Raw genomic sequence first — 13089 nt, forward strand, 5'->3', positions numbered from 1 at the left:
GCCTCGCCTCAGGCAGCGGCTCGGGGCCGCAGCCGCTCTGCCGCCGCCCGGCCCGCGGCGGGAGGCAGTACGTGGCCCCGCGCGGGGGCCAGCGGAAAGGCGAGGGGCCCATAAGGGGTCCGGCTTTGTGCCGGCGCTCGGGGCGCGGCGGAGGCTGCCGAGGGAATTAATGGTGTACAAAGAGCCGCCGAGGYGCTGCCGTACCGGGGCGCGAAAGAGGATACGCGGCGCCCGTGAAGCGCCCGTGCGGCGCAGGCCGCCGCGGCTCGCCGTGCCCGCGGAAGCAGGTTGCGCAGCGTCAGCCCCTTGGACACCGCCAGCCCTCCCAGCCGCCCCGCGTTTCCATGAAGTTTTAGCATCTCCTGGAAGAGCTGTTCGCCATCTCCATGCCTCCTCACATGGCACAGGCTTACTTTAATCTTTTTTTTTTTTCGTGCTGCTGTAACATCCTTGTGCCAGTGTATCATGCGAACACACACATACRTTATGAAGACTGTAGGTTTTAGATGCCTTTGCTGTAGCATCTTCTTAAGCCTTAGAAACCAGGAAAATACTTGCTATAATGTAGAACAAAATAGTTGACTTGATGCAGCACTTATTGATCAAATAAATATTCAGTTCTCTTATGCTTGTCAACTTGGTAAAGTTAAGTTCTGCTTCTGACCAATAAAGCTAAACTTGATGTATGCTCTCAGAATTCGGTCATATAGAACAGAGGGGTCGTAGAGGGAGCTGAGCATACTCATTCACTCTATTTATTTTGTGTTACACTATTAACAAATACAGTAGATACAAAGGCTAAAGTATAATTTATTTCTTACTTTCTTCCAGCTAATGTAGCTGTATTTCCTAATCTTTCTGGAAATAGAAATGAGACTTAAATTAATTTCCCTGTAGTATTTGACAAACTTGCTACAAATGCTACATTTTCTGCTTTAGCTGATACTCTAATGTCTCCTTAGTGCAAAGACTGTCTGAAGTCACAGCGATCTTATATACAGGGTAACCCTGTGCTAACAATATGAAATCTAATGATGGATATCTAGATGGATAGCTAGATKATGTTAGACATCTGTTGTTATCCGRTAACAAATACTAGATACTTGTAAGATGTCTAAGCTTATATGTATGTAGTCTTTTAAGAAAGCACAGAGCCTTACATGTGCCATGCTTTCAATTCTTTCTCTTTCAAGCTTCCTATTTTTATAATCAAATGGTTCTGAAAGTATACTGCTTTGAAAGACATCAGAATGAGATATCTACAATAAGCAGATATTTAGCCATACTGTTACAGCTTGTTTATGACAAGCAGTCTGTAAATGGAAAACCCAGATCCACTCCCAGTATGGCATAGTGCCATTTATTTTGAAGCCAGTGTTTAATGCTTAGAATTTGTTTTATTTGTGTTCCTGTCTTTGCTGAATTGACACAAGAGCTTGCAGTCTTCTTTGGTGACGATTCCCAACTTTTTATTGCACTGCTGCATGCCTTTGCAGTTTGTCATGATTCCATGTCTGCCAAATTTGGTTGGTAACAGTGCCCTTTAAGTCTCATTCTGGAAGTAGTTTCCATGTGCCTTGTAACCCTAATCAGATGCTTGCTTATAGTTTCTGAAAGAATTGCYCATGTTGCTGTAGACATGTCTTATTTTAGAACAACAGAATTTGCTGATTGTCTTTTTAAATTTGTGTACGGAGTCAAAGATAGTGAATAGCTTAATCAGGGTTACTAAATAATGCTATTGTTCTTAGATGAAAGAAGATTTTTGGATAAAGTTCTGCAGTGATTTCTCAAAACCACTAAAGTTAGTGGAGTTAAACTATGTACAGTTCAATCCAGAATGTGGTCTGGTTTTCCTTTTCCTATCTGATGTTTCTTGGATCTTTATAATCCAAATTTGAAAAGACTTTCAGGRAGGAAAAAAGACATATTTTTCTCCCCAAAGCACATTCTTTAAAAATATTGTCTGTGTATGTGGAGTGATGTTTCTATATTTGGTAACAAAGTCATGTAAAGCAGTTGATTCTAGACAAAAGTAAAATTCCTTGACTGAATGACYGTGCTGATTTTTCCAAGTGATGGTGTTTAAACAATCTCACAGAAATTTGGTTAATGCAGATTTTTAGAGTTACATAACATAAGAATTCTTAACAGCTGTTTGATAAGGGAAGCATACAGATGAAGGTTTTGGCCCTTTGTCCTGATATTTATTGTAGGTATGGGATGATTTTGTTTACCTACTTGGATTTTGTCAACTTTGCAAGATACTTGTTCTATGTGATCRAAAGGCCAGTCTATTTATTACATTAGAAATACTAGGAAATTAATTTTCATTTTCAGGTTATGTTGTTTGGTGTATTTTAGAACATGGGGGAATATGAAGGAGAAGGAGGAGAGAAGAGATCACTCTTAAGGATTTAATCTTCTCAGCCAGAAGGTTAAGAAGTCTGCCCRTCTGCATCTGACTGGCATCACTACAAGCTAGTGATGTGGTAAAGCCATCTAGTTTTGAGATAGCTCTCAAATTGCATAATTCTTTGTTACAGAGCAATGCTTAAGCAACACCTGACTTTTGTATTAGTGGTAAATAGAGAATATAATTCTCCTTTTTTCTTTTCTTTTTTTGCGATAAAAGCTCAAGCTTTGACAGCACTCAAGTTACTAATTAACTCACTGTGGAGGCTTTAACTGATGGGGAGGTGGGATAAACTGTCAGCCTAATTTTAGCTCATGAATTGTTTAGGATTCCTCATGCCAGAAATCCCCCAGGAAAATGGAACCTCAAATTCCTGGTGTATTTATGACATTATATGTAAGAGCTAAAGTGGAATAAGGAGGTATGGATTAGAGCTTTCACTCAGTAACTCTGARGTAAGCCTGCTTATTTTGGAATGGAGTTCAAGGCTAGATGGATATAGAGTGTTTCTTGCTCTAGAATAATTCTGTCCATATATGGAGTTATTTAGAGGCGCTTCTGTCTATCTRAGCCAAGGTAGGTTTCTCTTTAAAAGAGGAAAAAACAAAATAAAACCCTGCTAGGTTTTGAGGCGTTCTTTTTTTAGTGTCTCATAGAGTAAGAAGGAGGCATAGGTTAGCTTTCCCTTTACTCAATCCTGTCACTTTTACAGGGTTGTATCTTTTGCAATACTTCATTTGTCTGGAAAAGATCTTAGATTCTCAGTAGTCTATTGATATGTATTCAGTACAACAAACCCACAAAATTAAAGTCTTCCTTTGTGGAAATCTGTGAATAGATAACTAACTAGCAGTGTTTTAAAACTGATTTCCGATCAATCACTTAGGAAAAGGAAGGGAGCACATACTGTGCTAACTGACTTCTACTAGAAGAATGTCATTTCAGGTCTGAAAGAGGGTTTTTGTGACTTCTCTCTGGAAAGATGGTGATCCTTATGTTTTATCTGAAAATAGGGTGCAAGAATTTTTTAGTAACCTCATTTATGATGTAAATTATTTACTTAGCTTCAGCCTTCTGGTTCTCATGTAACAACCTCAATTCACAGAGCGTTATCTGAAAACCACACAATCCAGCAACTGTTACTGGGAGTAAAGAAGCTTTTCTTAATAAGGGCTTTAAGGCTTGAAGAAGTGAACCAATGTTAGCCCAAAACAGACAAGCACAGTATTTAAACTTATAAGATGTGAAACCTTATAAGTTTTAAGTAAGCAAAACCATATTTTGCTGTCTTCATAGACTTACATTATAGTTCAACCTTTGTTTTGTAACATGATTAATAACATAAGCTACCTTTATTTACGGTAAGCAATGGAAATGATGTTTCCAGTACATTTTATATTTAAGTATCATTCAACTTTTGAGTGTAGTACAGACAGAGTTTAAGGACAAGACTAGTATGGAGCTTCTCAGCTTGCTATTCCCTTTCTGTAGCATCAGGATTAATGGTTTATTTGACATGTAGGCAGCAGTTCAGCGAAACACACAGAGCATGCTAATGCATTGTTTTGTTGGGAAGTGTTAACATGTCCAAGAAGTCTGAGAGTAACTTCATGCATGGCATTTGGAAGTACTTCCCCAGGGAAGTATTTCCCTTTAGCTCCGTGTTTGCCCAAGCAGGGACAATGCCTGTGAGTATCACCTGATGGAAAACAAATCWGTACTACCAGGAAATAACAATAACACTGATGGAAAGTAACGGCCAAGTGCCATAAATTTCACTTAGACTGCACAATGAAGATAGAAAAAAAATCAACATAAGGAATCTTAGAAGCTTCCTGAGGAAGTTATCTGTGCCAATCATAGCCAAAAGAAAACAGTCCAGAAAATGTTCAGTCTGGCTAAGAGATTTCCCCGTCTTTTTCTACTGTATTTCCCAGTATGTGGTTCTCAAGAAAATTCACAGGTTATGCTGCGCCTCAGAATGCAGTCAGGGAAAGCGTAGGCAATTTTAACCATTTGTACTTCCCAAACATCTGTGAGGTTGGTTATCTGAGGTCAGATTCATGTACAGATGCCTTTCCTTTCCTGTGGCAGTTATTTGACATTATAGTGAATCTTTTCTTAGATTTCCTGTGACTTGTTCAAGAACATTGTGGCAACATAAAGTAAAGCATTGATTTCATGTAAAGTGACTATACTTGTGTAAACCAGCTAAAGAGAAGAATGATTAAGTTTGTACAAAGCAGGCTTTATCACAAGGATCAGATTGTCGCTGTCCTGTGTCTCGCAGGAAGTTTGATGTGAAAGCGCAAAACCARTGCAAATCTCATTGTGTGTCCTAGTGATGAGCAGTCGTGGTCTGCACCCGATTTGAATCAAATTTGTACTGCTGAGTGATCCAGCAGCGTGCTGATCCAGCATAAATGATCCTGAAAGCAAGGCTTGCAGATCAGATTGGCTAGGCTGCTTTTACTTCTGTACTAACAGCATGGGCAGCAGCCATGGGACAAGTTGCAGAAGGGAAGCAAGAAGGAAAGGAGCAGATGTGAGATTGTCAGCTTGGGGACACACAGAGAAGTCAAAGTGAATCAGCCACTTGTTTGAAATTAGAGCCCTGAAACACAAATGCAGAAACTTCCAATCACAAATGAAGTGATTTTGGTTTTCTGTAGCTTAATCATCTCTGCTTTCTAATGGCTGCAGGAAAAGAGAGTGAGTCTTAGTATTTAACTGTTTGCTGTGGGAACTCTATTTTTAGACTCTGTCTTTAGCTTGCTACTTTTTTCAGGATTAAAATCAGTATTTCATTAACTGTTTTTATGTACAGTACAAAGATACTCTGCTGATAGCGCACCTTTTAAAATCTCTTTTTCTAAGAAAAAATAAATTGTCTCCACGCTTGTTCAGGGTGCTCTTGCTTTTGCTTGAAACCAGGCACACGCAAGGGAAGAGATTTACATTGACTCATGTACAGAGTTAGTGAATTGCTTTGGAAGGGAACCACCAAACACTCTTGGTTTCTGGACTCCTGCAGAACCTGGCATCCCACCTCAGAAAGTCAAGGCAGCTTTGCTGCTTGCCTATGAACTTTAGAGAAGTGCTGAACTGTAACAAACTATTTTAGCAGTTATACCATGGTGGGTAGGGTTACAACAGGCAGGTCTCTCAGACACTGCCCTTGAAGTCCTTTAGAAAATAAAATAAAGCATTTATCTGGAAAAAAAGGTCTTTTCGTTGCTTTGTTACATATGAGGTATGGATTAATATGTTTTATCTAAAATATGACAAAATCAAGAAATAACTATGATAGTAATATAGACAGTCACTGTAATAGCTTTGTAATGCAATACTATTTAAGACAAGATGCAAGATGTCAGAGCATTATCTTATCTCCCTCACTCCTGTAGACTAAACATTTCCGGTTCTTTGAAAGCTCTTTGAAGACGTTGGATTTTTCTGAAGCACCCCTGATTTTTCTTTCTCCTTTATGTTTCTTCTCCGCAATTTCTTCTGTTTTTTATGCCCCAAACTGGCACAGTATTCCAGCTGATACTACTCCTGAGGAGAGCACGTTTCCCCCAAACCCCTGCCATTAGGTATTACGCTTCTCTTTTTAATAAACTCCACAAATTGTTATTTGCCTTCCTTCGCAGTAGTGTCATATTGTTGACTCAATTTATGGGCATTATAACCTTGAGATCCTTTCTGCAGTACTGGTGCTGGTTTCTTAATCCTCTTCTTATTTTCATAGATTTGATTTTTTTTCTTTCATTCCAAAAGTGGGGTTTTTTGCCCTTGACTTTATTGAATTTCATCTTACTGATTTTTGGCCATTTCTCCAGTTTATTGAGATAATCTTGACTTCTGTCCAGTTCTTCAGTGTTTCGCATTCCTTCTAGACTGATGCCATCTGCAAATTTTGTAAGAGTACTTGCTGTTGTTTCATCTTAGTAAGAGAAATGCTGAATAGTGCTGGACTCTTGACATATTGCTTTAAGTGTTCTCCCAGCTTGATAGTGAGCAATTGCTTGTTTCCCTGAGTGTGTTTTTTCAGTTACATACCACGTTATAGTACCTTAATCCAGAAGAAACCTGTTTTTCTAGTTTGCTTATGAAAATACCATTGGGGGCACCATCAAAAACTGTATTACAGTTGAGATCTGTTGGATTTACTGCTTTCCTCCTTCCTGTAGAATGGAAGAAGAAAAGTACATTGGCTTGATGGGATTAGTTTTTGGCAAATCCATCTTGGCTGCTTATTGCTTAATAGGTTTATTGCTTTGGTTGCCTATTTATGGATTATTTAATAATTTGTTTCAAAAGCTTTTTAGGTGTTGAACATAGGCTCATAGATCTCATAGTACACTGATTGCTCTTCCCCTGYTTTTTAAAAAGAGATGTTGTCTGCATATTCTTGAACCTTTGRTATTTGCCTTTCATAAATTCTAGGAGATGCTTGTTCTTTTCTGAATGATTGCCTCAGCTTGATTTCCCACATGCTGTAGGGTAAATTTAATAGCCTGATAAGAGGAAGTGGAACCCCAGACAAAGGYTGCAAACACATGAAGGCGCCATCATCCAGGAATGTAGGTGATTTAACATCAGTGTGACTAATTTCTAATTCTCATATTTCTCTAGATAAAGTACCTGCAATGTCGGAGAAGAAAGGCAAACACTCTGGGATAGTGAGCAATCCTCAGTATATAGGACAATCTTTTGTTGATAGAAAAGTAGTGAGAGAAAAATGATGATTTTTTAAAAAGTTTTATACAGGATTTGTGTAATAAATGCTTCCTGAGCAGAAGTTCAGGGAAATGACTTTGACAGAGTATTTTAGGTGGTCTTTGAGGAGAAATGGAAAGTAATTACTCAGCTTTTGAGAGAGAAGATGAGTTGTTTGCAGCACTGTTACTGTCTTCTAAAATTCTGACTGTAGGAAAGAGAAGATTTAACTTGACTGAGTCTTTAATCTTTGATCAGAACRTGAAATCAATACAAATCAAGTCCAGAACAGAGCCAGTTATCAAGCCTGTGACATTGTAGTGGGAGGGTTATGTGGAGTTTGAAATATAGGGTACTGCCCCTTATTCTTGTGATTCAAACTTCTCCCTGTCCTATCTTGTTTAATCCAGATCAGGGATATTTTGTGTCATGGGTTGAGATGCCCTTGAGCTGGCTCCACAGAAGTCAGCCTTGGACCTGGGAACATGAGTGATACTATTAGAAACTTTCACAACAGTCATACCAGAAACTTCATAAAACCAAATACTGCTAAACCTCTGGACAAAGAGGCATTGAGATTTCAAAGGGCTGTAGGGTAGGGATTACATATCCCAATCTGCTAATCTTTCTTTCTCCCTGTTCATGTGATTTATTTGTGGGGGCTGGGACCTCTTCCTGGAGTATTTGCCTCCTAAAGGAACATGCAATGCAAGGCGTTACTTGGAAGCTGGTGGGACATCCTCCTCCTTTCCCGCAGTCCGTGCTCCCTGCTCCAGGGTAAGTCTTTCCTCAGGACAGGCTGCTGCCCTCCCTGATCCACCCCTGCAGCAGTGCCTTAGGGAGCAGCTTTGGGGTGAGGGGGAACAAGAGAGGCTTCTTGTGAGTCCAGCCTCTAACCCTCCTTCTCTGGAGTTGAAGCAAGGACAAGTAACCCTTTTAGCCTTGGAAAAAAGGTAGGGGCCAGACAGAAGCTCAGCATAGTCTACAGGAGGAGCAGGCCATGCACAGTCTAGCAGAAGACTGGTACCAATTTTGCTTAATTTTGGTAACAATTGATACTGCATAGTAAATATATGTGATTAGTATGTTCCCCCGTCTCATCATCCGGTTTGGTTCTTCATCCAGAAGCAGTATGCTTGTGTTCATGAATGGACAAACCTTTGTGAAGGTGGATATACAGTTCCTGGCTGCATTTGGACTCGATGTGAACTGTCTAGCACAGACACCTCTGCACTCTGCTCCATTTCAGGGCCATTTCGTGGCTCTCTGTACATACACCTTGAGAACCGCTAGAGAACATGCACATGCTGGACCATGGCTTTGACCTCTGTGTGATAGTTCCTGTGTAGAATGARCTATTCATATGTGCTAAGTACTATGCTTTAACAGTGTCCACTGTGTCAAGCCTGAGTGTGTGATGTGTGTATGTTTATATGTATCATCCAATACAATATTCCTTGTGCTGYCATCATTAAGCCATGCTAAGGTTAAGTATTCTTACTGGGAGTGAGCTTTGCTGATAGGAACTAGGATAGTGCTGCCTCATAGATTTTTGCCAAGTATCAATATTTATTTAGTATCTTCAGAATTCAAACATAAAATACCTAAACCTGCCTTTTACAGTTTATGGCATTTTTACATGCACAGAACTTCTGAAGACCCTCTGTATTTTCCCCCAGTGGTTATGGATTTATGGGCTGAAACATGGAGCTTCAGCAGTTTTATTGACAGGACAGTTCAGTGCAGGTCTTGCTGACTATCATGTCCTGCTTGTGTTTTGTGAGCAGAAGGATCTGCGCAACAGAGGTAGAAGAGTTTGAAGTTAGTCATTGCAACTACTTTAGATGATTACCTCTATTGTTTCTTTAAAAATTTCTCAAATATACTGACATGGAAGATCATCTAGACAGACTATTTTCAATCTGGTAGTCTGTTGTTTGCTGCTTTGTTTGTATTTGCTTACAAAGAGGGACATTTGCAGGTGGAGTTAACTGATCATAGTCCTTCATTATGGTTTATTTATCCATTTTCTTATTTGCTTGCTAAGGCAACTGCATAAAATTTCTAAACATCTAGAGAAGTTGTGTCTCTGAATGTTATCTATCCATGTAAATACACATATAAATGTATGAGAATCTTTCTGTATTTTTAAATCAATGCTGTACAAATAACACATGAAACAAATGGGTAGACTTGTAACCAGTTATTTTTTAAAAAATATATATATTAAAGTGGAAGGACGTACAGCTGATAAGTCCTGTGTTGTTTTTAGAGAAAGGGTGCTGAAGGCTTCTTCATTCAGCGTTGATGTGCGTTAAAGTAGTCGGTCAGAGCAGCACTCTGCTGCAGAAACCAAGGAAGCCTTGTGGGGCATGGCTGCTTCGCTAAGGAACTTCTAACGTGTTTGCCTGAGTTGTGTTCTASTGTCAGGACCAGGAGGAGAAATAAGGACTCACAGTGTTTAAATGGTAGGGTTTCCTTTTTTGGAGTGTGAGTGGGACAGAAACAAACTGCATTTTGGGGCCAGGCTTAAGTTCCTGACAGCAGGCTTGTGCAGGGGGGAGCTGTGTACCAGATTGCTGTCTCTGCGCAAAGAAATGAAACAGATGTTACTTTTAATAAGAACAGATTATGCAAAAAAGTCCAAATTTCACTTTGACTGGGTATTGATCCATGTGGGAATATGAACTGCAGACCTTGAAATTAGCAAAAAGCCAAGGGAATAAGAGAACTAACTTGGCTGCTCTATTTGTTCTCCCGGTGACCCAGCAAACGGGGGAAAAATGAAAAAAAGGAAAGGCTGGCTGTCACTGCGGCGTGTGCATCCCCTTAGCTAGCTCTTTCTTCCCACCGCCAGCCGCAAGGAGAGCGGCAGGTCTTTGATGTGCATCTGCGGGGCTGCTCTGGAGCCCCGACGGCAGCAGCCAGGCGGGAGCGCCAGGCTGGCGGGTAGCTCCAGGCTGGGTTTGCAGGCACTGCCCCTGGGAGCAGCTCTGGTGTCAGCCCTATGGTGCAACCACTCCTAATAGAGCAGGAAAACGTATGTATGTTTTTTTTTCTAAAGGTAAGTACTTCAGTTTCTGCTGTGCAGGAAGTTTTTGCATTACTGCTGTTGGTTGCAGCTCAGCTGGCAGGCATAGGATGAGTATTTTTGATTTTTGAATTCATTCAGGGTTGGGGGAGTGTAGACTGAAAAAAAACCGTAAGGTTTGTTGAATATTTTCTGTCAATTAAGAGAGATTGATGAGACATCTTTTTCTGGACGTTTGAGAGAGTGTTAAAAGGGAGGGAACTTATCAAAACAGGTTTAAAACTAGCTAATTTATATAACTAGAATTAATACGTCTTTTGTTCATGAATTGAAAAATAGCTTTTGGATGCCCAGAGGTGCAAAACATTTGGTATAAATATATTTAACTAATTAAAAAATGCTGTGTTTATACATTTTAAATTGCATTGGAATGCAAATTGGAATTCAGCTGACACAGATTACAAGTAAAATTTTTCATTAAACAAAAAAGTTTGGTTTTGGACATTTGCAAAAAAGAAAAGAAAAACTGAGTAAAAATATTTACCCTGTAATTTCCTAAATACAGGTATATACAAATATAATCTTCRTTATTAAATAGTAGCAGAAAAATTAGTGTAAAGTTATATTTTTTGGTGATCAAGATACTTAATGATTACCTAACCAAATGAAGATTTGTTTTAGAAAATATGTTACAGAAATTTAAGTGACGTTTTTGTTAAGTTAATACACCCTTGGCAGTMGGTTAAAATCAAATACTCTTTCTTTTTTAGTCAGATTTGTTGCTCTTAAGACAGAACTCATTTTCTTTGCTCTTCTATTTTTCTGAGATTGATCTTCAGTATGAACTTAATCTGATTGTACTCTTAAGTTCATAGAAGATATAAATTCTAAAGAGAAATATTCTTTCTTCCTTATTCATTGTATTTATTATCTTCTTAAAGCTTTATTATTCATATAAAGTAAAAGGACATCTCTGGCGAGGTAAGAGTTATTCATTTCAGTTATATTTTCTGGGTTTTTTTATGGTATAAGTTAGGTATGTTTTAAAATGTTTTTTTAACTGTATAGAGGTCATTTGCTTTTAGGGTAGTTAATTTTACTGTTACAATGTGTCAGTAAATCTTTGGTCTTTGTGCAGTATTAAAATTTCTTTGTGCTGTAATTCTTATAAACTATTTTTGGATAAAAAGACTGAACATTTTCTTGTATATTCATAACACTGTTCTAAATACCAGGATGACGCAATATGTGTGATCAAAGGTACTTTTTTAGAGAGTGCTTTTATTCTGTTGACAGATGCATGGCTTGTGTGTGCTGAGGCTGTTATTTGAAGGAGATTGCTTGAAGGGTAACTCATGATACTGTTCAATATATATTTTTAGGGAAGGGAGGTGGCTCCTCTCTGTGGTTACGAGTGGTATGGGTTTTTAAACAAAGACATGTAGAAAATTTCCATGTAAGGGAGACTGCTGGAGAGAGAGTGGCAGTTACAATGTCTTTAACTTGAAATACTTTTCTAGTAGCTGAGATAATAAAAAAAGAAATAAGTAACTTGAATTAGACTGAAATGCTGTTGTACTAGCTAATGGAGAAATCATGACTAAATTTTACAAAACCCGTGTTTTACTTGTAAGTTTTTTTTTGTGAATAAGAGATCATATTGAAGTCTGGTTCACAGTCTACTTTAAAAATTGCTTTTTCTACTGTAATAAATTACAAAAATGCGAGAAAATAACTCAGTTTTCAAATGGTTTGTGCTAAAGACCTGAATGCTGAATGAAATGGTACAGGCTGAAGTTTGAGTCTATATATGTCTCTTACACTAGAAGGGCTTATTTTTGTAGTAAGGTGCATATGAGTATATTGTGAGCATATGCATGTAAATAGATACTAGTACCAATGAATCACTTTTTCAATTAAAAGTTTTAAATCTGTTAAAAACCTGCTGGCCATGTATTACTGATTATTTGTTGGTCATTTCCCCTGTACACTGTAATAACTGCATGGCACGTGACCCTTCATAGAGGATGCATCACTGTGCTGTTGTGATTGAAAGCAGTGCTTTTTGGGGGGTTCTTACTCCGTTATATAAATTTTGCTCTGAGAGCTCATTAAACCAGAGGCCACGAGGGTGGCTGGAAGTTTTCAACTCTGAGGAATTTAGGGACCTTATTTCCTTCAGCAGTCTAAGAGGTGTCATTACTGCATTTCCTTACAGTATTTCATGAATTAGCGTCATCAGATTAAACTTGTTGATGTTTCAGAAGCCCTCTGGGTTTCAGGATTTGGTTTATCTGAGCAGTAGGAGTTAAAATTTTCTCAACAGCTCCTGCATTGAGAGAAAGCCTTTGAGTGACTGCGTTGTTAGGTTTATGAGTGCACACTCAACAAACTGTAAAGCCATTTTTATAGCAAGCATTCACTCATCTCACTTTAGGAATAATTAAGACAGTATTCAAGAGTGACTTTCAAAAGAGTGGACTTTTTTCATGTTTAAACCAGAGTTGGAAGTCCTGTTTATATCTTCTCTCAACTGCAGACTTCCTTTGTGCTTCATTTCATTATAAGCTATTCTCCACAAGAGATGCAGCTCATATCACATATCTAATGTGTATCATTACCTAGGCAAATAAGCTTTGTAAGTTGAGGAAGAAGACCACAAATAAAGGGGCACATAGTTCTGGATAAATAATAATAGTCTAAAAGAACTCCAATTCAAAATGCCTTGGTTTAATCTTCAAAATTAGTCTTTTTTCTCTGAGAAATAAAAGCTCATATGAAATTGTTTCTTAAAAGCAGAATAGAAATTTCAGTTGAGGGACTTCTGTTCACTGCTAAAAAAAAGAAGGTTGTGCTTCACCTCATGGTAATTGATACATGCGATTTGTCCTGAATTAAAAATATAAAGATAAGAAAGCCT

General features: G+C 38.5%; 1 protein-coding gene across 2 annotated transcripts in view; it reads left to right on the top strand.

Annotated features, from left to right (window-relative positions):
* The window catches only part of MSRB3 (methionine sulfoxide reductase B3), a 93528-nt gene that overhangs the window by 367 nt on the left and 80072 nt on the right, over window positions 1-13089 (top strand). The window lies entirely within an intron of this gene.

The sequence above is a fragment of the Rhea americana genome, unplaced genomic scaffold (assembly GCF_003343005.1).
Source record: "Rhea americana isolate MKP2758 unplaced genomic scaffold, rheAme1 scaffold_88, whole genome shotgun sequence".
Classification (NCBI taxonomy): domain Eukaryota; kingdom Metazoa; phylum Chordata; class Aves; order Rheiformes; family Rheidae; genus Rhea; species Rhea americana.